At 40.0% G+C, this 27,269-nt stretch overlaps 1 protein-coding gene and 1 pseudogene across 2 annotated transcripts in view; one reads left to right on the forward strand and one right to left on the reverse strand.

Moving 5' to 3' along the window:
• Positions 1-27,269, forward strand: part of LOC109091650 (E3 ubiquitin-protein ligase TRIM39-like) — a 203,195-nt gene that overhangs the window by 74,996 nt on the left and 100,930 nt on the right. The gene's annotated exons all lie outside the window — the stretch shown is intronic.
• LOC109103917 lies at positions 1,679-5,466 on the reverse strand (annotated as a pseudogene).

Below are 27,269 nucleotides of genomic sequence, written 5' to 3' on the forward strand. Positions count from 1 at the left end.
ACCAGTCAAGAATATATACAGGTCATATTTCACTTAAAATATATATATATATATATATATATTATCTATATATATATATATGTATATATATATATATATATATAGACATTTTCAATTAAAAAATAAATAAATAAATATATGAGAGCTCTCTTTTGAATATTAATCAATAAAGGGTATTATTTTTATTTTTTTTTACCTATGTTGAAATTGAACATTGCGTTACCATGGAAATGGTACTTTAAAATATGTTGGCGGTCTCCTCCCCCTCAGTGGGCGGAGTCAAGTGTCATGCATTACGGTCTTTACAATCAAAACTTCTTATAGTCTTTTTAAAAAAACATATCAATGAAAATCTCTGAGTCTCAGGACTCCATATTTAGTGGTTATTTTGTGATAAAAGCCATAATCACAGAAGTTTCAACATATGTTACAGAAAAATGCATTTTAAAAAAATCAATGGAGTTTGGGTGTCACCCGGTGGCTGATTGTGGTATAACACTATAAAAAAAAATCTCACAGAAACCTCCGTTTTTTAATCATATCAACTTCAAATCCGAAACATAACTTATTTAAACAAAGGCTTAAATTTTATAGCAATTTTAGAGTCGAACCTGTTATGTAAAATATTTATTATATACAAAATAAAATCAGTACAGTGTATTTTCTTTACAATACATTTAAACTTCTATAACTATACATTTTTTGTAGAACTCCATTACCTGGCGAATCCGTTGAGCAGAGCCACGATCTCCTGCCGCGTGAGCTGGAAGCCTTTGGACGGACTGTTTTCTGGAAGGCTCTTGATCTCTTTCTCAGAGAACAGGATCCTGAGAGCCGTTCCCAGACCCTGAGTCTGAAGGGACAGCAGCACGCAGCTCACTTCAATCTCCCCTCACATTAAAACACTTCCGTTTCAGACAAACAGCTTCTGCTTTACCTGTAAGGTTCCCCAGAGCCGGCACTTACTGCAGCCGACGCAGTCCATGACCCGAGAGATGTTCTTAAAGTGAAGCCTGAACTCCTCCTGAACACAGACATTAAGCTCAAATCAACTCTTTTAAAGAAAAACAAGCCATATGTCATATAGACCTATCCACATTTATTTCACACTGAATATTTGGTGTTTTTCTTCTGCAGGAAGACTTTTGGAGAGCCGAGAAACCCTGCATTACAGAAGTATTATGGGATGTTTCTGCCTTAATTGACTAGCTTCTAGTTAATCCAGTGACACACAGTTAAAGCCATTTGTGGAGGTATCTGTTGTGGATTTAATATGCATGCAGTCAAATCTTAACTGGCACCTGCAGATGATCACGGAGATTAAATGAAGATGGTTCCATACCTGCCAACTTTTCAAAAAACCTTGGAGTGAGATTTTGTCAGGGGTGGTCAAAATAGTGCCGCGCAGCACGCACACAACCACACACGTTGGTGGCTCAGATATCAGAGTATTGAAATTGACGTTCACCCATGTTGTACCCTGCATTCTGGTGGTTTGTGGGGGGGGTCCAAAGCTAGGGGCAGCTTATTAGAGATAGACAATATTGGTTACATTCTGTGAAGCAAACATAGCTGAAGGTCCAACCCCAGGACATTTTGGATTAAAAGAACAAACTCAGTAAACACATTACTAATAAAGCATAGACGAGCAGAAAAAAAGGACAAGGCAGATTTAAGGCAATGTCGTACAGTTTAAAGCATGTAAAATAGAACAACAACATGAACATAAAAATATTCTTTAAAAAAAGAAAAAGAATTAAAAAGTGCTATAGGCTATCATTTCACTTTGTCAAGTAGAAAAATGGCAGGAATATTTATGAAAAGTTGAACAAAAAATCATTTACTGAACAAGCATTATATTTACATTAAAAATATGTGATAAGATCATTTAGATTTCAAAAACTGAAAAGCAAATGATAAAAAAAAATGGCAGCACATAATGTTTCCAGATTTTTAATTATAAAATTCTTTATTTTAATCTTGCATTTGATAACTGAGTAAATTCATTTATTATAACTGACAGGTGTGATGATCAGTGGGCTTGAGTTTTTACCTCCATCATTATTGCATGGACCAAAAAATGGATAGAGTTTTTCAGTGAAAGACTGAGCAGTGAAAGAGTAGATATGAGAGCTGGACTCCACATCATAAAAGGAGACCAGACCCTCCTCATAATCCACAAACACACCGACCCGCTGCGGCTTCACTCTCAGAGACAGAGAGACACGAGGATCATCACAGGCTTTATATTCATCTCCATTCCTCAGAACCACAGTCCAGTATCCATTACTGGGACTCACTCTGATCTTTCCCTTCCTGTTAATGGATTCTCTGACCACTCCTAAATCCCATTCAGTCTTTCCCTTCACCTGCACCTTAAAATAAAATCTCCCTGAGGAGAATCCCTCCTTTCCCAGGACACAGACACATGGATCAAATCTCTCTGGTGTTTCTGGGAGTTTCTGTCTAATGTCTCCATTTCTCACTTGTTTTCCATCATCAGACAGAATGAGATTAGGATGAGCTGTATCAGGATCCAGAGTCACATCCACTGAGAAAACAGAGAATACAGATATTCTGTGATGCTGATGTTTTTAATATTTAATCCAGTGTTTAATCAGATTGTAGTGCAGTAATGAAGCAGTGAGTGTATGAATGTAAACTAGTGTAGTGCAGACAGCACACTGTACCTGCATACTGCTGCATCCACTTCAGCTCTGTAGAGACTAATGACAAGAAAACATCATCAGATCTGAAGCTTATATTTAAAGAATAGAGTACACTATCATGTTTCTATCTGATCAGTGTGTGTATTGATGTACCAGTTAGTGTGAGTTTCTCATCTATAGTGTCCTTCAGTTGAGTCAGAGCTCTCCTCAGAGTCTCCAGACTCTCATCAGTCTTCATACTGATCTCAGGCCAGTTCCTGGTGTTTCTAGAGCTGCACAGGGATGAGTGAATCTACAGCAGGAGAGAGGAGAAATCCTTCAGCATGTCATATCCTGCATCATCATTGATCAGAGAGATCATGTTGACTGACCTGTAGGAGGTGGAGGTGATCTTCAGTGTGTGAGAGCTGCTCCAGCTCAGTGTTTCTCATCTTTAGCTCAGTGATCTCCTGCTCCAGCTCTTAATCAGCTCTCGCTCCTGTTTCTCTGCTGCTTTCTGCTGCTCCTCCATCATCTCCAGCAGTTCAGTCTGATGTCTCTCAATGGAGCGGATGAGATCAGTGAAGAGCTCGACACGGACTGCTTTCTCCTTCTCTGTGTTTCTCTGGTCAACCAGGACAGGCAACAAATTATCAGCAGTGTTTGCTAACAGAAGAATCTGTGTAACTATTACTCATACACTTTTTGTTCACATACATAGGCTACATGTGTTTTCAGAATCCCTCAAATGAAGTATTAAACGCCACCCTGCACCCTGGACGAGAGCAGAACAAGCCCTGGACATTTTAGTTGTTGTTTTATTGGCTGTTGCTGTATATTTTAGTGTGATAGTCATCTGTGAAGGGCTGTCACTCATTCGTTTGATTGTTTGTTTATTTTGTTATTGTTATGTCTTGTCAGTGTCTCTAAACATTGAAGTTTGTTTCTATAGTAATTATTTACATTTATTTTATTCTATTATTTTGAACTCACTTTTCTGACTTCTGCTGAGTGTTTGATGTCTTGAATCTTCTTGATTCTGTTCTGGATCATCAGCTGCACGTCTTTCTGTGTCTTCATCAGTTCAGTCTATAGAGAGAACAACACAGACACGTTTATCATAACACAGATTAAACTCACAATATGTTTTCATAATGAACTTTTATATCACAACATGAAATAAAATCTGATCCCTCATGATATCAGTCCTTTAAAAGAATAATAACTTCTACCTTCTTCTCTTGACTCTCCTCTTCTATAGGAACAGTGTTTTGGTTCTTGTGGTCTGTCTCGGTGCAGAATGAACACACACATGTCTGATCATCTCTACAGAACAGATCCAGAGGTCTCTCATGTTTCTGACATATATAGTCCTCCAGATTACTCACAGGATCCATCAGTTTGTGTTTCTTCAAACCTGTCACTCTCAAATGAGGCTCCAGGTGAGTTTCACAGTAAGAGCTCTGACACACCAGACACGACTTCAGCGCTTTCAGCTTTCTTTCCTCACAGATGTCACACAGAACTTCAGGCTTCTTCTCAGGACTTTTCTTCTTACAGTGATCTACGAGCTCTCGGAGTGTGGTATTAATCTTGAGATCAGGTCTTTTCTTGAATGTTTCTTTACAGTATGGACAGCTGCAGGTCTGGCTGTTGTCCCAGCACTTATTCAGACAAGCTTGCAGAAGTTGTGTCCACATGGAGTCGAGACTGGATCAGTGAACACATCCAGACATACAGAGCACTGAATCTCCTCAGACAGTGAACTCATGGAGGATGACATTACTGGAAAGAGACATTATTTAGGATTAGTGTGAACTCCTTCAATACTGTTTATGAAGAATCCCATGATGCACCTCATGAAGCTGGTTGAATGTAAAGAGTGTTTAGAGACAAAGGGTGCTGTAGAAACTCAAATATAAAGAGATCATGTACAGTCAGCTGGTTATTATTGTAAAATGAACCCAGACAAGCTGATCAGAACCTAAATGTGAAGCTCATTACATAACCACTCACCTAAAAAAATAAAATAAATATATGTACAATAGTTATTCTTGTTAAGATGAAATTATTGGATCTGCTTTACATTCCTGAACTGTACATATTCAATATTATAAAAGAAAAGTCAAAGTGTTTTTCTTAGTTATTGACTTACATGGACGATCATATTCAATACTCCGTCTCCTGGTTTTTCTTGCTGTTAGTGAAGATTCTGCCATTGTTCTTTCCCTCTTAAAGCCTTTTAAAGAAAAATGATAGTTTAACTGGTTAAAATGTGAGAACTGATAGTGATGGAAACACAATCATTCGTTTGAAACAAAGTGAGAGACTCGTAAACTTACTGAGCAATCTGAACTATGACCTGCTGTTTAAAGAAAGTACAAACAACAATATTTTCCAACAAACATATATTTTACCTGTTTGTCTTTATGTCGCGTGACAAAATGACAGAAACACCAAACTTTGTTCAATCTAATGACGTACTGTTAATACAATTCTGATATCATTTCAGTGCAGTAAACAACTAAAGTATCTGAGTATTTGACACGCTTAAACCTGCTTGTGTTCAACTCATTCCAGTCTGACATAAACCCTACTAAACCAGACCACTGCCATCAGAAACCTGTTCAGCACAATCTCTCTTATATTTCTATCACTTACCTGTGAGTATCAGATGTGTTCACAAGGGTCTCTGAACGACTCAATATTCTGTTGTTTAAAGAGTTCGATGGTTTCAGGTGTTCATTTTGTTGTTGATCAAGTTAGTTTCTCTTTCTCTGAGTCTCCCACTGAACTACAGTGATGTCAGAGCTCCTCCTGTATTCACACATTTACATTCATGTTGCTTCATGTGTGTGTGTTTGTATGTTTCTGTCAGCTCTCGAAGAAGAGATATAAGGCAATGTCGTACAGTAAAATGTACATAAAATGAACAAAAATATTATGTAAAAAAAGAAAAAGAATAAAAAAGTGTTATATACTATAATATTAGGGAAGTTACATACATTTGAAAAGCTTTAGAATGATTATTTTTATTAGCTTCTTGTTTTGTGATCTCATATTAGAAAAGGTTTCAAAATATAGACTACTTTAAGATCAGTGTTACAAAAGGTAATATATGATGGTTTCTTTTGAGTTATTTTTGTTTTATGAGTAGCCTATAAAACTTTGCTAAAATAATTAAAAGATTAATAATGTAATTTTGTTTTTCAGAAAAATATGGATTTTGAAAAACGTTAAGTGTTTTAGGCGAATTCACAGAAAACTTTCACTTTTTCCTTCATTAAGGGCAGAAATGCTCAGTGTTATAAGCAACAAATAAATAACATCAGTGGAAATGAACATATAAAATGAATGAGCACACAGAAAAGTAAGGTCACAAATGATAAATTACGTAAAAATGACCATTAACTTGGAAATAACTGACCATAGTTCGCTGAAAAGATAAAAAGAACAAGAGGCTAGTTTGTGATGTGATTTCTCATGTGACCAAAGAGGGGCGCTTTCACTCCTCTAGTGTTCAATTATATTAATCATACTTATGTAAGCTGTCATTTTTCCCCAAACCACACCTTTTGATTTTTCTGTAAACATGATCCTGCGATCTTATAAATTCATCAGCATTGACCTTAAACAGCAGAAAGCAGTGCTTTAGGAGATTTGATCTGAGCTCTTTGCAAAAGAAAAGATAAAGCAGTGTAGAAAAGCTATTGTCTTGTTTTATTTTTAATGACCCCTAATAATATATAAAGGGGACCAAAAGGGTATACATAACTGCTGGAGGTTGCGTACGTAACCCTTATTCCCTGATGGAGGGATTTCAACCTGTGAAAGAGAATTTTCCTATTTTTTTTCAGCGGCAGAACGATATGAGTTTAAGAGAAAACGCCAATGAAAATTGGCTAGTGGATTTTACATGGACTACCTGAGCCACTCCCCGTGCCTATGGGTCTAAATAGGCGACAGGTGCATCCACTCTTCAGGTTTTACTGCTGAGAGGAGCCAAGAACATGTCCCGGCAACAGTAAAAATGGTTCAAGATTGTGGCATGGGGACATAACGTCTCCGTTCCCTCCATCAGGGAACGAGGGTTACGTCCGTAACCGAGACGTTCCCTATCTGTCGGTCACCATGAGTTATGTCGAACGACATATGGGGTCCTATGGAAAACGCCACAACCTGAACACCGTCACAACACTGTGGAGCTGCAATTGTCGACAAGCTGCGGCGTGTCACAAAAGCTACGCTTACCTTCCCAAAGCACCAGCGCAAATTCACTGACCTTGGTACGGAAGGGGACCAAAAGGGTGAGTACATCACTGCTGGAGAAGGCCATGCTGCTGTTCCGCCCACAAAAAGTCTTTGGAAGGGATTTCAACCTTCAGTGAAAGATTGCTTCAAATCTTTCCTATTTGTTCTTTAAGCTTGGAAGAACGATGGGCGAAGCGAGCCTTAGGAAAAGGTTGCTACGAGACCACATCCTACCCTAGGGAGGTGACATGTGGCGATATTGATATCGACTGACCCAGGGGGCAGTACTACATATGGGATGGGTCTCTGAGGGGTCAGTGCTTGCAGGTTCTAGAACAGGGAAGGGAGTGGTAGGAACCTTGAGCACGTATCCAGGCCGGGGTCTCAGTACAACGTGAGAGTAGGCCGGCCCGAACACAAGGCACTCTTCACTTACCGAAAATGCTTGGAGGTCCCCGACCCACTTGATGGAAGTGAGCATGAACAGGAGAGCTGTCTAGACAGGAACTTCAGCTCGACTGAGTCAAGTGGCTCGAAGTCCAGCCAGAACAATAGAGAGGTCCCAGAAGGGTATCAGGGGTGTCCTAGGAGGATTTAACCTTCTGGCACCCCTCAGGAACCTAACGATCAAGTCATGCCTCCCCAGGGACCAGCCGTTCACTGCATCATGATGGGCTACAGTGGCAGCCACATACACTTTCAAGGTGGCGGCCACAGCCACACGTGGAGGTTCCAAAGATGCCTGCCTTGTAGAAGGGGCTCTAGCCTGAGTGATAGTGTCTTCCACCGCCGGTGGCAGATCACTCAGCTCTGCCGCGTCCTGTCCAGAAGCCACATGTGGAGGTTCCAAAGATCTGGACGCGGGTGCCATATGGTGCCCAGCCCCTGAGAGAGGAGGTCCCTCCTCAGGGGGATGCGCCAGGGAGGGGTTGTCACGAGGAGCATGAGTTCCAAAAACCAGGTCCGGGTGGGCCAGTAGGCGCAACCAACAGGACCTGTTCCCCTTCCTCCCTGACCTTGCAAAGTTTCTGTGCTAGCAGTCTCACTGGGGGAAATGCATACTTGCGTAGAGCCCAAGGCCAGCTGTGTGCCAGTGCATCCGTGCCCAGGGGGGCCTGGGACAGGGAATAGTACAGCTGGCAGTGGGAATCGACTCCAGATAAGCAGGACCATCTGGGGATGGAGTCGCCATTCCCCGGCGAAAGTGAGCTGTCGTGAGAGCGCGTCGGCTGCACGATTGAGCTCCCCCGGGATGTGGACAGCGCACAGTGACTTGAGCCGTGTCTGACTCCAGAGGAGGAGATTGAGACATGCGACGTGATCGTAGACCGCCCTGTCGGTTGATGTACGAAACAGCCGCAGTGTTGTCCGTGCGGACCAACACGTGCTTGTCTAGCAACAGCGGCCGAAACTGCCGTAAAGCTAGATGCACTGCCAGCAATTTCAGACAGCTGATGTTCCAAAGCAGTCAAGGTCCTGTCCAGGACCCTGAAACTGCCTGCCCGTTGCACGTCACGCCCCAGTCCGTGTTGGAGGCATCTGTCATAACAACAACAAGCCAGGACACTTGTTCTAAGGGCACGCCAGCCCGTAGAAAGGCAAGGTCCGACCAGGGGCTGAATAGGTGGCGACACATCGGTGTGATGGTGACACCATCTCGGGACTCGGGAGTGCAACCAGTGTTGAAGTGGCCTCAGATAAAGCAATCCGATGTGTGACTGCAGCTGTGGATGCCATATACAGGAGCCTCTGATGTTTCAGTGGTACCACTGTCCTGCCTCTGAAGGAACTGGCAGTGCACTGACTGGGCACGCTCGCTGGTGAGACATGCCGTCACACTCACAGAGTCTAACTCCATACTGAGATAAGAGATTCTCTGCACAGGGGAGAGCTTGCTCTTCTCTCGGTTGACCTGAAGCCCCAACTGACTGAGGTGCCGAAGCACCAGGTCCCCTGGGATCGCACAACTCCTCTCGGTACCAGGCCATGATGAGCCAGTCATCGAGATAGTTGAGGATCCTGATTCCCACTTCCCAGAGTGGGGCAAGGGCGCCCACTGCGACCTTCATGAAGACACGGGGGACAGGGAGAGCCCGAGGGGGAGGACTTTGTACTGCCATGCCTGACCCTCGAACGGAAACTGCAGAAACGGTCTGTGGTGAGGGAGGATCGAGACATGAAAGAACGCGTCCTTTAGGTCGATCACTGCAAACCAATCCTGGGTTTGGATCACTGATCTATAATATAGAACTGGATTGCTCATGACGTCATGAAAGTGAAGCCGCTGCGCCGCCATATTGGTAATCCCTAGTGTGCATAGGCGTTCTATTGAATTAATAGGAAATGTATGATTTTAATGAGAAAACATCACCTCACAAGTCAGCGTTTTAAAATCTGAAGCATCTCTGTACACTCTTACAACAGCAAACACCCTAGGCATGTAAACGTCCCATTTTTAAATGTCGGGAATTTCCCCAGGCTTATTAAAAAGCTACGTTCATTACAGTAGCGAACATCATGAACATGATAAACATCAGACGGACACACACCCTCAACATATAAAACGAAAACGACAAAGTGCTCATTCTGAAATCTGAATTTATTCAGAGAAATAACTGACTATATACAGTACGGATTTAAAGACATAAAGCTTTATTTCCAAGATAGGAAGTTAAGCTTCTCATTTCATTATAGAGCAACTTAACAAGAGATAATTGTATTATTCATTGAATATATTCAGATCCATTTCTGATACTAATACATTCATGTTTAATAATTGCTGAATAATTATGTTCATACAGAAATAGGCTATATCGTTACCTGTGTCATCAGTGCACAGCAGACACCCACCTAAACGGTTTAAATTTTGAATATCGCTTATCCTGCCCAAAAAGACCGCAAACACTACAAAAAATAACATCTGAAGTAAACATTCATTTACATACACATAAGATAAAAACTAGTCCCGTTTGACTGATCTGCTTCAAATCGGGTGATTTTAGGGCAGCGTTTTGAATGTGACTCAATGGTGCTCTCTGCCGGTAGGGATTAGTAAGATGGCGGATCGAACACTTCCGGTGGCTTCACTGCCTGCTGGCAGTTTAGAACGCGATGAGCGATCCAGTCATATATAGATCAGTGGTTTGGACGCATTTGATAATATGTTTCTGCGTCAACATCTTGAATGGGAGCTTGTGCAGGGCCCGATTCAAGACTCACAGATCCAGGATAGGTCGAAGGCCCCCGCTTTTCTTGGGTACGATGAAGTAAGGGTTGTAAAACCCGCTCCTCATCTCGGCTGGAGGGACCGGCTTGATTGCATCCTTTGCCAGCAGGACAGCAATCTCCTCGCGCAAGACAAAGGCGTCCCGGACTGCCACCAAAGTCTCAAGAATGCCATTGAACATGGGAGGTCACCAGGCGAACTGAATCCCGTAACCGAGTCGAACCAGCGTGACTGGTTGGGCAGTGGAAGCCACACCCCCAAACTCCGTACAAGTGGCACAAAAGGGACAGTTGGTGTATACCCGCAGTGGTGCAGCGATGGGGAGTTGTCGGATGGCCCAGAAAGCACCGCGTTCTGAGTCAGCACAGCAAAACTCCACGTGTTCCCGGAAGGAACTGGCCAGAGATGCGTGGAGAGGCGTTGTGTCGCCGAGCCGCAACCTCTTGGCCACTGGCGAAAGGGGGCGTTGTGGGTGAGAATGAGGAGGCAGTGCGTGCATGAACCATCAACCCACGAGCCTTGCAACTCGGCTGGAAAGGGAAATGGCTCTTTTATCGAAAGTGTGGTATTACCGCTGGCCGTTGGCCAACGACGGAACAAAAATAATTCTCCACCCGGCCCTCCCCCGGGTGAAGGAGTGGCACTGTCTCCGCCCCCTCCTGAAGAGCAGTCTCCCACATCTCCGAGTTGCCTGTGTCGGGGGTCGGGGGGCGCTCTCCTGCGCGGGGCTCGACGCGTATAAGAGCTTTTCATACAACCACTCGGCTCCGAAGCAAAAATCTGAAGAGTGGATGCACCTGTCGCCAATTTATACCCGTAGGCACGGAGAGTGGCTCAGGTATGTAAAATCCACTAGCCAATTTTCATTGGCGTTTTCTCTTAAACTCAGAGATGATTGGCTTCCCAAGTGAGACCCCATATGTCGTTCGACATAACTCGTAGTGACCGACAGATAGGGAACAAATATTACATAGCCTAAATAAAGAAAAGAAAATCCATTAACCAGCTGATATATTTGCAGAATTAATCCATTCAAAAATTTTTGTTTCATTATGCATATTATCAACGGTGTTAGGATTAATTGAGGCATTGGTGGGGAAGTAATGGCAGACAATTCTTCATAATTTTTACTTCTTTGGTCTTGTCCTATGCTTTTTAAATATTCTTTTTTTATATTCTTTCATGCATCTAGACACGTTAGTGCATGGGAAAATGTCCAAACATCAAGAAAATAAAGAAAATACAACTTTTGGTCATATATTGACTAACCCAACTTTTGGGTTAAAAAATGTAATGTAAAAATTTAACCCAACAGCTGGGTTAGTCCATATTTGAGCCAAAGTTGGACTACAATATTTCTGGTAAACTTCCAGCTCTTAATTTTATGTACTTTGATTTTCTCATTTTGTCTCTGAGTTAAGAGCAGTTTTGACTGGAAGGCAATGCTCTGGGAAAACATCGGTGATCAACACTATATTGGAAAGCAGTGAAACAGAAGCTGAAGGAGATGAACATGTGAAGAGAGAGGGGTTTATTGATGGCAGGAGAATCAGTCTTGTTGAAACTCCTGGCTGGTGGATAAACTTCAATCTGAATGATTTATCCAATATCTCCAAACAGCAGCTGGTCCGCAGGATTTCCATGATTTCCCCTGGACCTCACGCGGTTCTGATCGTGATTCGAGCAGATTCAGCCTTTACTGCCCCTGACGGGAGGTTTCTGGAGGAGTATGTGGAGCTGCTGGGTCCCAATGTCTGGACTCACACCCTCGTCATCTTCACAAGAGGAGATTTAATTAAACACAAAGACATAGAGCAGCGTATTCAGCAGGAGGGGTCAGCGCTCAAGCGGCTTATTGAAAAATGTGAACATAAATACCACGTTTTTAATAACTCAAACCATCACGACCGAACCCAAGTTGAAGAGCTGTTTAAGAAAATCGAAGGAATAAGGTTTATTCGATCTACGTCATCAATGTTTTGTTGACATAGAAACCACGGCAACTGTCAGTCTGTCAAAAAAAAAAAAAAAAAGCAAGGCATAGTCGTATTATCGCTGTATTTATTTATTTTTTACCAGAGCAATGGTGTGTTGTGTAATACACAGCTGTTCTAACAACAGTAATAAGAATCCCGGAGTGAGTTTTTATGCAATACCGACTGTAAGAAAATGTGAAGGGAAGGAGACAGAGGAGTTGAGCCAGCGCAGGAGAGACTTGTGGCTAGCTAGAATAAATAGACTAAACTTTCAGCAAACTCCCCACAGCAAAGTCTTTCGAGCTACTTAACCCCGGTGATTTCATCTTGGCAGACAGAGGTTTTAATATACAAGAGAGGGTAGGGTTAAAATGTGCAAAAGTTGTAACACCCAGTTATACTCGAGGAAAGCTACAGCTGTCTGCTCTTGAAGTTGAGGCCACCCTCAAAATCGCACATGTCCACATACATGTAGAAAGAGTGATAGGATTGGTGCGCAATAAATACGGGATACTGTCAGAGAAGATACCCATCTCCTACCTGGTGACATCAGGATCTGAGATAGCGGTTTATCGATAAGATAACTACAGTGTGTTGTTGCCTTACCAACATGTGCTCCTCGGTTGTACCTTTTGATTAGATGTGTGTGTTTGTAAAACGGGTTGTTAAATGGATAGTTCACTTTAAAATGAAAACTGTCATCATATACTCACCTTCAAGTTGTTTCAAACCTGTATGAATATTTTCCTTTCAAATTCATACAGGATTGAGATAACTTGAGGATGAGTATATGATGACAATTTTCATTTTAAAGTGAACTATCCCTTTAATACATGTATTGTGTTACCTTAACATCTTAAATCACAAATGTCAGGTTCAGTATGGAATAAGTCGAAGTTATTTTAATAGTCATCTTAAATTTAAGCATTAAAGCCATTCATTAGAAATGGTACTGAATTTCATATTTTTTGTATAGAATGACAAAACACAATGAACTGTAAATACAAATTATAATAAAAACCTGTTACATCAGAATCCTCATTTCATGTGTGTGTCATACTTTACCATCACACTCCAGCTGTACACACACCAAACAGTACCATTTGCTCCCCTTGTTAGGCATACGTTTCATGTTCATACATGAGAGATGGAACCATATATGAAGGCAGTCCTCACTGTGACAACGCACCACACGGTCACAAACTTTGTATGGTTGCTTGCACACACAGATGATGTCTGATGGGATTGGCTTTTCTCTGATTTCAGAGGGATCCACTTCAGTCACATCAGCTGTGTCAGAAAAGTTTGCCCACAAGCTCTGGGAGAAGGGCTTTGGAAAAAAGATCCCTAGATTTTGACTTGATTATTCCCAGAGTCCAATAACTGGTTCTATCCTCTCTGTGTGTACATCATTTTCTGACCATACAACAAAATCAGCAAACTCCTTATTGCATACAAGCATCTGTGTCTGGACCTGAAAAAAAGTAGGCATGTGAATGTTTGAGCTGTAATTTGCCATTAGATTCCTCCAAACAGAATCTGCCATCAACACATTCTTTGAGGCTTATGCTATCATGTGCACAAAACGGACATTTAACCTCGACTACACCATCACCACAGCAGTCGCAATGTACTATCCCATCTGGTGTAGCACCTATGTGAGGCAGTTCTGGATTTATTACAAAACAACTGGTCTCACATCTGAAATTGGTGTGTGAATGCATTTTCTGACGATAACAAGTTAGTGCCTGTTGCTCATGATCACACCCCCAAGTGGTTGCTTTACTTGTAAAGCCTGCGCTTAGAGGGTAACAAATATTTTTGATGAGGCTTTGTGATGAATCTCAGGTGGTGTGGAACAAGCAGCTTTCATGCGTGAGGCTGTAATTCTGCCAGCCCTAAATCTATACCAGGCTTTACTTTTAGACTGTTCTCTTGTCTGCTGTTCTATTGTGTCAGCTTGACTTTGAGATATGTCAACTGCAATGTTCCTACAGTGTAAGAGTAACTGTTCACTTGTCATAGAAGTGCACTGTTCATCGAATAGCTCACTCAGGGGCTGGCCAGTATCGGTGTTCGGCACTGGAGCATAGAACTCTGCATAGTCTTTTATGACAGACAGCAAGACTGGTTTATCACCTGTAGCATGTAGCTCTCCCAGGAAAGTAGCGATCTCAGCATCTGTTGGCTCTGACACATCAGGTAGCTTTTGTTTGACCTTGTATTGTATTGGTTTCCCTTCTGAAAATGTTGTGTCCAGTCTGTGTTTGATTGTAGCTTTTGAGTGAAAGTCAATGTTTTCTACTTCAAGGTACTTTTCCTTTGGTTGTCCACTTGGGAGTAACCAATATGCAGGTTTTTCTGTCACAGTTTGGGACTCACGGAGGAAAACAGCTGCCTTGATGGTGAAAAGAACCGCTCCAACATGGCTACATGTCTCACCTAATCACGGCATGCAGGTGCAGTGTGCAGCCAATATAATGCCATCCTTCCGGGCAGTAACCCATGAGCGCAGAGGTGGGGCACTTAACTTCTGACTGTGTTTAACCAATGAAAACACAAAAACACAGAATTGCATTCAAGATTTCAAACAAGATACATGCATTAACTTATGGCAAATTGGAGTTCAAACATTCACATTCCTAGGTTATAATTTTCACAAAACACAGTTTCAAAAGGTTTTCAGATATTGTGGTATAGTATCTGAAGCAGAAACAGAAAGAAAGTATAATCACAACAAACGCAATAGCTTCAGATGTTTTTCTGCAGCCTGTTGCACCAGCTGTGTGTAGGTTCAAAGGTAGCTTAATTACAACGTAAATTATTACTAAGATGTGATTTATGCTTCACTAAAATAAAATGTTGCACCACGGAGATAAGTTACAACATTACTCTGAGTAACAACTAGGGTCTGTGTAAATCATAAAATGTCAAAGAATTATACTCACTAATCCTAAAACAGCCGTTTTTATTCACTGCATGTTGTTTTGCACGTCAGTAATCCAGTAGAGACCACATTTATAGATATGGCATTTCAATATCGATCTAGCTTACTACGATGTGCTACGATGCCAATTGGCTTATGCCAGCCAGAACGCTAATGATGATGGACCTCTATCTTTGACCATTCATTGATTGCCTTATTTGTGACTTGAAGTTATGCCCCAAGTAATCGTGGTGTAACTAATTTTAGTAGCTGATGTAGTTACAAACTATGTAGTAGTTACTAAGCCTCTAGTGTCGACTTTTAGATATAAATTACACACAGCTGATGCAACCCCGTGCTGGTATGCTAACGTTAGCTACAGCAATGATCATCATCAAATCAAAAAAACATTTACATACCTCTGATGTCGTTGGTGGAACAAAAGTAAGAAGGCTGCCGACTTTGCCAGAGATGAAGTAGTTATATGACTCAAGTGACTTGAAGGATTTCAGCTCCTGCGAGTGTATGCGGATACTGTATGCACGAGATAGTTGTAAATATCCGGATAAGTTATGGCTGGCAATAAGGAAGGATCTTTACTTAAGGCTATTGGGTCTATTTGATATGGGTCTACACCAATCAAGCTTATCTTCTCTTTATATCGACGAGATGAAGCCATTAGGCTACTGCTCCCCTCAACTACAATCAGCGTGTGGCTAGGGGCAGGACAGATGTCATGTCAACAATATGGCTGCGGTTAGCTACTTCCGGTGTTTGCGAATAAGCCCTATACCCTAATAGCACACGTACGTCTGCAAGACGTCTGTTAAAGATCTCTTCATCTGGAAAGCATCTGCTGTGTGCAAACATCTGATAGACTTCTCTAAGATGTCAGTTTTACATCCTAAACATCTTAAAGACATCTTCTAAATGTCTATTTGACATCTGATGGGACACGTCCGTATTGCAGATGAGCAAACGCTGTAAAAAAATAAGTCATGCAGATGTCAAATGCAGACGTGTGCTTTCAGGGTAGTTTAATTATTTACTTATTATTGGCCCAATGTTCAAGAACTGGCTTTGAATACTAGGTGTAAACAGGCTCATAGATGCAGATCCTTTAGTTTCACTTCAACACGAGGAAAAACTGTGATGAGAAAAGTTGTCAGAAAACTGACCAACCGGAGGATCTGAAGATCAGACTGAAGGATGTCTGTCACTTTCTAGATGAAGGGTTTAAGAGAAAAGCTGAAGAGATAAAAAGGAAGATAGAAAAGTTATGCATGGAAGCAGTATGAGTAATCATCTTAACTGGAAGTTTACACTAATTTTCACGTTGTCACGTATCATTTGTAAAGATTAAAATGTTCAACATCATGTTTCATTTGTAGTTCAGAATAAACCTCCTCGTTCCCTAAAAGAAGTGATTATTCCACCTCAGAAGGACAACAGTAAGTGAGATTTTTGAACTAGGTTTTAAAAATAATTTTTAATTTAACTAAAATATTAATTCTCATCAGTTCTGAAAACCAAACATTAAAATCAAAAGTGGATATTCAGGATTTCTATCAGTTTGTGTTGAGAATTATTCTGTGGTGTGAACAGTGATGACATGCTCAGATCTCTTTCAGTTCCTGAGCCGATTAAAGCACTTCTGCAGAGAGAGTTCACCAGATGGGAAAGTATAATCATAGATTTGCAGGACATAAAATCATCATTTGGTAAGTCATTCTAATGGAGCAGATGAAACAGTATAAACTGAGTGTTTGTGTTCCACAGAGAAATCATTGAAGCATTGTCAAAATAGTTTGCACATCTAAAATGCGTCATTGTTCTGTACTCACATGAACATTTTAATGTCATATTTTCAGAGCTCACTCAGGCTGAGAAGAGGCAAATGTCAGTGCATGCTGTTGATAGATGGTTACAAAATGACAACCAATATGTTATACATACTATTGATAAAATCCCAGAATCCCCGATCAGGACAAACAGACTGAAGAAATTATGACACTGTACAATACAGAGTTTTTAAGACACTGTCATGTTTAAAATATATATATAAAACGCGGCTGACTTGCAGTTAATGCTGCGGCCCTATATATATATATATATATATATATATATATATATATATATATATATATATATATATATAATATATATATATATATATACATATATATATAGATATATATATATATATATATATATATATATATATATATATATATACATATATATATATATATATATATATATATATATATATATATATATATATATACAGTAGGTGGTATTACCGCCGCCGTGTTAAAATTATTCGTGAAACTGCCGCCAGGTGGCGCAAAGGGACGGATTGCAAACTGACTGTAGCCTAACTGTAAAATGTTATTTACAAATGTCTTCGTTTGTAAACAGAGATGAAAGGACGAAGTAAAACAACAATAACATTATAATATAACACTGTAACATCCTTAAAAAACATTTAAAGTAAAAAGGAAAAAAAAATGTAAAAAATTAAGACGTGGGATAGCCTTAGGCAACAGTCTACACATCAAAAATTAAAAGAAAGACCTTTACACAAAGGCTCTTATGCATGCTATTGTTGTTTAACAGTCATTACATATATAGGCCTATATATACACACACACACACAGAATAAAAGCTAAATGTTTTCATTTCGGTTCATTCGGTTCATAATAATTCTTATTAACTCTGCTATTATTCTTGATTTTTTCAAACTGCTAACACTTTGCAGTTTTGAATTATGCCTTTACTGTGTGACCAAAAATGGAGTAACATCTGTTTCATCTATTTGATCGCGCTGTAAACAGTGCAGCCGTTCACCTTGCCATTCAGCGTGAGCTGCGGTCCACTTTGGCATATTTTTGCTAATCATGATTTTTTTCCCGTTTATACTGAAACATGCGTGAACTACAAAGCCTATTTTACCTAATTAACAATAGTTAAAGCTTCAAATGGGCAACATCACGAATATAGAAACGTTTGGATTTGTCCCGAATGAGAGATGTAAAATTTAAAGGATTTGTGAGGGGAACTAAAAATATCCTGTTGGCAACATCATAACATTATTAGGCCTGCCGTTATTATTTCTCCATGTAATAAAATGCATCTTATACATGACTTATATATTTTTTTTCTCTCACAAACTTAATTTATTTTTAGCGTGTTTTGAAAAAAAAAAAAAACATGCAGCAAATGAAAATAGGCGAATAATCGGTTAAAATTTGTTACTGTGGGTTAAAAGTAATTATATTTATTATATACTTAGGAACAGAGTCTGGGCCTACGGAAGAGGATTAGGGCCAAGCAATAATAAAAAAAATAAAACCATCTCGAGATTAAAGTCATTATATTGCGAGATTAAACTCGTTAAATTTCGAGAAAAAAAGTCAAAATACAATCTTGAGAATAAACTCATGAAATATCGAGAATAAAGTCGTTGTGTTTCGAGATTAAACTCGTTAAATTTCGAGAAAAAAAAAAAAAGTCGTAATACAATCGTGAGAATAAACTCATTAAATATCGAGAATAAAGTCGTTGTGTTTCGAGAAAAAACTCGTTAAATTTCGAAAAAAAAGTCGAAATACAAACTTGAGAATAAATGCATTACATTACACGCCATTAATGGCAATGCCGTACGGTTTTAAATTTATCATAGCTGTCCAAGTGCCAGAGTGCATTTGGATGAAGCCAGCGATAACCTTGCATTTGTCCTCTGGTTGTCATTTCATGTTGGACAAAAGCCAGTAGCCTACATCGCGCAAATTGGACTGATTTTTTCTTCTAAAAAGACCTAGCCGCTTGCAAATTCTCTTTAAAGTTCGTGCGCTAATTATTATTGTGTCATAATTAGCTAAAGTTGATAGTATTTCTTTGTTACTGAAAGATATAGACTATGCAATGAACACTGATCGAATGCGTTATTCTCTACATTTCATTTCGACTTTTATTTCTCGAAACACAACGACTTTATTCTCGAAATTAAATGAGTTTATTCTCAAGATTGTATTTCGACTTTTTTTTTTTTTTCTCGAAACACAACTACCTTATTCTCGAAATTACTTTTTTCTCGAAATTAAATGAGTTTATTCTCAAGATTGTATTTCGACTTTTTTTCTCAAAATTTAACGAGTTTTTTTTCTCGAAACACAACGACTTTATTCTCGAAATTAAATGAGTTTATTCTCAAGATTGTATTTCGACTTTTTTTTCTCTCGAAGTTTAACGAGTTTTTTTCTCGAAACACAACGACTTTATTCTCGAAATTAAATGAGTTTATTCTCAAGATTGTATTTCGACTTTTTTTCTCGAAATTTAACGATTTTTTTTTTCTCGAAACACAACGACTTTATTCTCGAAATTTAATGAGTTTTATTCTCAAGATTGTATTTCGACTTTTTTTCTCGAAATTTAACGAGTTTTTTCTCGAAACACAACGACTTTATTCTCGAAATTTAATGAGTTTATTCTCAAGATTGTATTTCGAGTTTAATCTCGCAATATAATGACATTAATCTCGAGATGGTTTTATTTTTTTATTATTGCTTGGCCCTAATCCTCTTCCGTACTGGGCCTAATCTAGGGTATCCAGGTTTTTTTTTTTTTCATTGCATCTGAAAATGACTTTGTGCAGCACATTCACTTCATGCGCTCTGGTGCAGATCCGCCTCCAGCGTTGCTCAGCTGTGGACGATTTAAAAAATGTTTGATATAAAGGTTGCTGTCCCATTTTATACAGGAATTGTTCATTAAAAAAATCTAATTATATTGTTAGTTCTAATTATATTGTTAACACAAGTTCATTTAGGCTATTTAACATGCACTGTGACAATTTACCGTTTTAACTTATAAACTCCTTGCGATTTTAAAGTCAGTTTAATAGTACTGAAGTTCAAGTTGTTGTTGTTTTTTTTAAAAAAAGGTTTCAATTGCTTAAATTATTTCTATGAATTAATAATATGTTATCATGTTTATTCTTGTAGAAAATAAGTGTTTATTCTTTAAGAAAATAAGGGAAAAAATAAGGGACGGTCCGAATATTTGTCATATTTGTTTTGCTTCACCTATTTATGTAGGCTACAATTATTCTGAATAATAATAATAATAATAATAATAATAATAATAATAATAATAATAATAATGTCTTTAAAAAAATTGATCTGAGTAAAATCTGTGTAAATTTGACCATTATAGAATTGTGACTTTAAAGGTTAGTGATTTAGGAGGTGAAAATACTGAAATTACAAATGGCATGGGATTTTAAAACATAACAGCTGAAGGTCTATGAAACGTTAGCCAATAAGGCATTTTTTTTTAAATAATGGAACTTAAAGTTTTGAACTAAAATATTATTTCAACCTTATAGCATGTGAATAAATGAATAAATAAAATGCATAGCCTACTTATCAATGGAAGAACACTGAGAGTGTAGGTTGCTTCTGGTGTTTGGATTTGTACTTCAATATAATGAGCTCCAAGTTTAAGAATAGCCTACACTGTTTTTTTCCCTCTCTCTCTCTCTCTATTTAAGTCAGTTTGCGCAAGTCCCGCGCGCTGTGAAGCGGAGCAGCTGACGGAGGACTCCGCTTGGTCTTAAAGCCATCCGATGAGGGCTGCTGTCAGTGCAGGCATGTTTCAACCCAGTAACATGACAACAAACCGCTCCTCACAGCCCAAAAACAGACTGAGTTCAGTTCAGCTGGAGGGGGCTGGGGTTTGGGGGTAGTTCTGTATAGTTTGTGGGGGGGTTGATATAAATGTGTGAATCTCTTGGTCTTTCATATGCACAGTGTCTTATGAGAATGTAGCCTATTCATAACCAATATATATTGAGCCATCTCTTTGTGTTTTTCTAAATCCCAAACAGAGTCCAGACATCAGTAAAGTATCTGTCTATGAACATGTTTTAAAGGCTATTTTAGATTTGAGAAATAAAACATTTTGGAGGTTTTGGAGACATCATTTTTTTGTAGCCTATTTAAAATGCACAAACCAGAAGCAACAATATCTGCAGAGAAGGGTTGGCCATTCTCAAAACATAAAATATAAAATTTATTTCAATTTTCGTTTTTGTGTTTGTTACGGCCAAAAACCACTACAAAACTAAAGAACAAACAGGCCGAACATATAACAAAGAAGAATCACAACCCCTGATGTGAATTCCAAGACGTCTCTATTTAATTAAAGTTCAACAGAATTCAAATCGAACATTCACAAACAATATTTATAGTAAAAAACAATCCAATAGATGATAAAGAAAACAATCAGCTCACGGGTAGGGAAGCTAAGAAAACCGGTCCCCCTAACTACACTTGTTCTCGGAGTAAAGTTCTTACCTGACTACCGGAATAAAAAAAAAAAAAAAACAGCTGAGTCTTTCGGACATCTGCTTCCCTCGCTCAGCTCTTACTAAATAAAAAAACGTGAACTAATAAAAAAAATACATACACTACCCGCTACTGAAAAGGAAGAAATATACCAAACATCAAAACACAAATTTATACGTTAAACCTAAGCCTAACATAAAACAATCAAAACCGCCTCCAAGAGGCGATGAGAGACGCTTGCGGATGGGAAGCGGAGCAACAGAGAGAGAGAACGCCATTGCCGTCTCGAAGCCTTTTTATCCGGAATCCCCGATGACGTCACATGATTCTCGATATCTAGTTCAAACGTCTGTAAAAACAAACTCCAACGCATCAGACGTTGGTTATTGTTTTTCATTCGGGTCAGGAAGACTAATGGGTTATGATCGGTGTAAATAATCAACGGATATGAAACCGAACCCACATAAACATCAAAATTTTGGAGAGCAAGGACAAGAGCTAATGCCTCCTTCTCAATGGTGGAGTAACGTTGCTGATGTTTATTAAATTTTCGTGAAAAATAGCAAACGGGATGCTCAACACCAGTCTGATCTCGTTGAAGAAGTACAGCTCCAGCACCTGTGTCACTTGCGTCAACAGCAAGCAAGAACGGAGAGGAGAAATCAGGAGCAAAAAGAATGGGAGAATTTATCAGAAGCGCTTTGATCTTTTCAAAACTCATTTGACACGGTTCCGTCCATTTAAATGGTACTTTTGGACTAAGGAGATCGGTTAAGGGAGAGGCGACAACGGAAAAATTTACACAAAAATTCCTGTAATACCCCACCATGCCCAAGAATCGACGCAATTCACGGCGCGTAGTGGGCACAGGAAAATGAGTAATAGCCTCCACCTTAGACTCAACAGGCCGAACTTGACCGCCCCCAACAATCTTTCCCAGATATGTCACCGTAGCTCGTTCGAATTCGCATTTCGCTAGATTGACTGTAAGATTAGCATCAGACAGACGACTGAAAAGAACATGAAGTTGCTTAACATGTTCTGACCAGGACGCACTATAAATAACCAAGTCATCCAGATAGGCCTCAATGTTGTGCATACCGTCAATAACACGATTTACTAACCTTTGAAAAGTTGCCGGTGCGTTTCGCAGACCAAAAGCCATTACAGTGTAATGCAGGAAATGATCCGGTGTTACAAACGCAGATATTTCTTTTGCGCGATCTGACAGGGGCACCTGCCAGTAACCTTTCAAAAGATCGATTTTAGTGACGAAAGCAGCATTTCCAACACGATCCACACAATCCTCCATACGAGGCAGTGGGTAACTATCTGGTTTCGTGACGCGTCGAAAGTCAGTACAAAACCGAAACAAGCCGTCGGACTTTTTAACCAAACAAACAGGGTGAGCTCCAAGGGCTAAAACTTGGCTCAGCGATGTTATTTTCAAGCATAAATGTAACTTCTTTTTGCAACTGAGCTCGCTTCTCAGGATTCACCCTATATGCATGCTGTTTTATAGGCATTGAATCGCCAACATCAATATCATGTTCTATCAGCGAGGTACGAGAAGGAACGTCAGAGAACAGATTACCATATGTCTGAATTACATTAATCACGTCAGAGCGTTCGATAACAGTCAAATAAGAAAGAAACGAATGAAGATCTTGAATTATCTCAGAATTTCTCAACCTTCCCGCCACCAACTCTGTAGAGGGAAAGTCAACATCATCCTCCAGTGTGGTTAGGACAGCGGCACTATCAAAGGTATCAGAGAACAATAGACAGGGCAAAGGTTCAGCACTGGACAGCGCCCCATCAGCAGGTAGATCAGCACTGGACAGCGCCTGCTCTTTAATCACCGGAGAATCTGTAGGTGAGACAATTAACACAGCCGACTTCGGTCCAGACAAATCTGGCTGTCTCTCAAAGTACGGCTTAAGCATGTTAATATGACACAGACGAGTTTTTTTCTTTCTATCGGAGGTCATTATCACAATCAAGCTCACTCACCTTCTCCTTCACCTGGTAAGGACCATGATAACGAGCCTGCAGTGCAGATCCAGGTACTGGCAACAGCACTAGCACTTTATCACCAGGAGAAAAGCTACGAAGTTTAGCACCACGATCGAAACGTGTTTTCATTCGATGTTGAGACATCTTCAAATTCTCTATGGCTAACTCACATGCACGGTGCAATTTTAAACGGAACTCTGAAACGTAGTCAAGAACATTGTTTGATCTCGGATCGTTAATCCAATGATCTTTAATCAGCTTTAGTGGGCCACGAACAGTATGACCAAACACTAACTCAGCCGGTCTAAAACCTAATGATTCCTGTACCACCTCCCTCACTGCAAACATGACCATAGGCACTCCTTCATCCCAATCTTTCTGGAACTCCAAACAAAACGCGCGAAGCATTGATTTTAAAGTCTGGTGGAACCGTTCGAGTGCCCCTTGGCTTTCGGGATGGTAACAACTTGACGTGCAGTGTTGGATGTGTAGTTGATCTAGAGCCTGTTTAAACACACGCGACATGAAATTCGTACCTTGATCTGATTGAATAGAACGCGGAAGGCCAAACAGTGAAAAAAACTTGATAAGTGATTTTATAATCACGGGTGCAGTAATTTTCCGCAAAGGAATTGCCTCCGGAAAACGCGTAGATGTACATATGATTGTTAGTAAGTACTGATTACCAGACTTCGTTCGAGGCAAGGGACCGACACAGTCAACCATCACACGCTCAAATGGTTCACCAATGGCTGGAATTGGATATAACAGAGCAGGTGGAATATTTTGATTCGGTTTTCCAATCTTTTGACACACATGACAGATTCGGCAATAATTTGCTACATCTTTTTTTAAGCCAGGCCAGAAAAAATGTCGGATCACACGATCATATGTTTTGTTTACTCCCAAATGACCGGCAAACGGACCGTCATGCGCAAGTCTCAAGATTTTAGGACGAAATGAGGAAGGAACTACTACCTGTTTAACAATCTGCCATTCATCATCAGCAGCAGCATTTGATGGTCTCCACTTCCTCATCAGCACACCATCTTCAACAAAGTATCCTTGCCATACACACTCGAGTTGCTCAACAGGAACAACAGCTTCAAAGAGGGATGACATTTTATCATCTTTCCTCTGTTCAACAATAAGTTGCTCGCGTGACAGAGACAATTTATCAAGCTCCATAGAATGTTCATCTAGTTTCTTGATGGCGATGTCTAAACCATCAACAGTGTTTGAACACGTCGTTTCACCAGAATCTGAATTAGAGAGGAACGTGTTATTCAAATCAAATTTCCACTCATCTTCTGACTTGAAGCTTTTATCTTTCAGTCTCTGTGAAATAGCGCGAGTAACAGCACACGAAGGAAATACCTCTGTGTCTGAAAGCCTATTTGTTCAGCGCTGAAGTTTTCTAAGCGTGTGAACGCTCCATCACGTGAATTGCGCATGGACAGGAAAATGCAGCGCGCTGCTCAGTTGTTCGCGCTCAGGGATGACGAGAGAAGACTCAGAGACCCTTTTCTTTACTTTCGTGTGCGTTTATGAAAAGCAAGTAAGTTACTACTGTTGCATGTTTGTACTGCATTGTGATAAATGTTTTGAGATTCATGTATGTTCATGTGAACTAGTTTTATTTGTTGAACTGCGTGACTAATTAGTGTAGTCATGATGCCAGAGCGTGATATAATATGCGACATGTTTCCTGTGTGCAATAATTACCCCCTCTATATGTCGATTTAGACTTTATTTGTGTTAGTTATTTAGAGATATGCTTCTGTGTTTGAGTGCAGTGCATTTACTGTTTATTTGGTGCTACCTGCATCGAGTGTTATAGTGATACAGTGTCAGGCTGCATAGCCAATTAAAGGTGCAGCAGTATAGATATTAAAGGGCATAATAGTGACATATTTTGTTGCACTGTATTAACGTAAATTATTATTTATGTACTGTACTGTTGTGAATGATGACAATGAGCATAGTATAGTATTCCTTTATTTGTTTATTAATCAGTTATTCTTACCATTGCATTATTTCTTTTTCTTTTTCTCTGTTTAGACCACATACACACTTATACGAACTTGTATATTGGCATCCTGATCTTGAAAATAAAGCTGATAAAGGATTCTCTGGCCGGAATCTTTCTGTATTGCTCCCATCCTAAAACGAACCACTAGTCCATACTTTACACTCTGGATATTTCTGAGCTAATTCATCAGGAGTATCACAGGAAAGAGGAACATTAGTTACCTCAGGGCTGGCAAAAACTTTTCCTCCCGCCAAGTCATTCCCCAAAATAAACGTGACATCTCGAACGGGAAGACACGGTCGCACTCCAACAACAACGCGGCCGGTAACAAGGGAGGTCTCAATTTCAATTTTGTGCAAAGGCACATTCACAAAGCCCATCTCAAATCCCTGTACCAAGACACTTGAACCAACAGAGCTCTCATCAGACAACGGTAATATTCCTTCTAGAATAAAACTCTGAGCAGCTCCTGTGTCACGAAGTACCCTGACTGGTTTTCGCGAATTTGCATTACCAACCAAAGATACAAATCCGTCCATTATGAACGGCACATACCCCTGTTCTTTACACATATCAGCCTGCGAAGCTAACGACTCCAGACTTTCTAATTGTAGCAAGGGAGTCGTCAATAAACCTACCGGTTTAGGGTCACTATTTTTCTTTTTGAGTACTGAGTAAGCAATAATCTGTCCGTGTTTCTTACAATAGAAACAAACTGGTGAGGACACGGACTTGATAGAATTCTCCGCCACTTTATCCTCACGCGGAGCGCGATCCAAGATGCGCCTTAACCGTCGACTGTTGCTACCAGGATTTTGTACAGTACCAAACACAGTCTTATGTGTAAGCACATATTCATCAGCTAGAGCAGCAGCGGCAGAACATTTGAGAACTTTCTGCTCATTTAGGTATGTTTCAACTGGTAAGCAGTTTTTAAATTCTAAGAGAATGAGTTCACGTAGCTCCTCATATGTTTTTACCTTCATAGAAGCACACCACCGATCAAACATTGACTCTTTCTCACGAACGAATTCAACATAGGTCTCATTAGTTTTTCGATGATTACGAAATTTTTGGCGATAAGCCTCAGGAACCAATTCATAAATTCGCAAAACGGCAGCTTTTACTTCATCATAATCAAGAGACTCCTCCACTGACAATGAAGAATAAGCTTACTGGGCTTTCCCCACGAGAACACACTGCAACAACATAGGCCAAAATGTTTTCGGCCACTTAAGATTGATGGCAACACGTTCAAAAAGAGCAAAAAACTTGTCTACCTCTTGTTCTCGAAAAGGAGGAACCATACGAATATTACGACCCACATCGAAATCAGAAACATCCGCGGCACCCCTTTCACGAGCTTTCAGCTCGATTTCCTTTAATCGGCAAGCTTGTTCCATCTCAAACCGTTTCAACTCAAGTTCATGTCTCTCACGCTCTCTTCGTCTCGCTTTCTCACGCTCCCATTCCTCTCTTTCTTTAAACAAAACTCTATCGTGCTCTTTAGCTTGCAACTCCAACTTCTTGACTTGCAAAGCAAGATCTGAACTACCCTCATCTGCTTCAGGATAGTCTACCAGCTTTTCCTCATCACCAAAGACGCCCTGTTTATGCAACGAATCCACAAGCAACAACTGAAGTTCGCGTTTGGACTGCGTATTACGAAAAGCAACCTTATAATGTGCAGCAATCTTCATGAGATCAACCCTGTTAATTTGGAACAACTCAGCTTGCGTCGGATTAGGGAGTTCTTTGTTGCGTTTATATGTACTATTAAAAAAAGTTTATGTCGATTCCTGACCTGTTCTCGTGATACCGACGGCAGGCCGTTAAAGAAC

Source organism: Cyprinus carpio, chromosome A11 (assembly GCF_018340385.1).
Source record: "Cyprinus carpio isolate SPL01 chromosome A11, ASM1834038v1, whole genome shotgun sequence".
Classification (NCBI taxonomy): domain Eukaryota; kingdom Metazoa; phylum Chordata; class Actinopteri; order Cypriniformes; family Cyprinidae; genus Cyprinus; species Cyprinus carpio.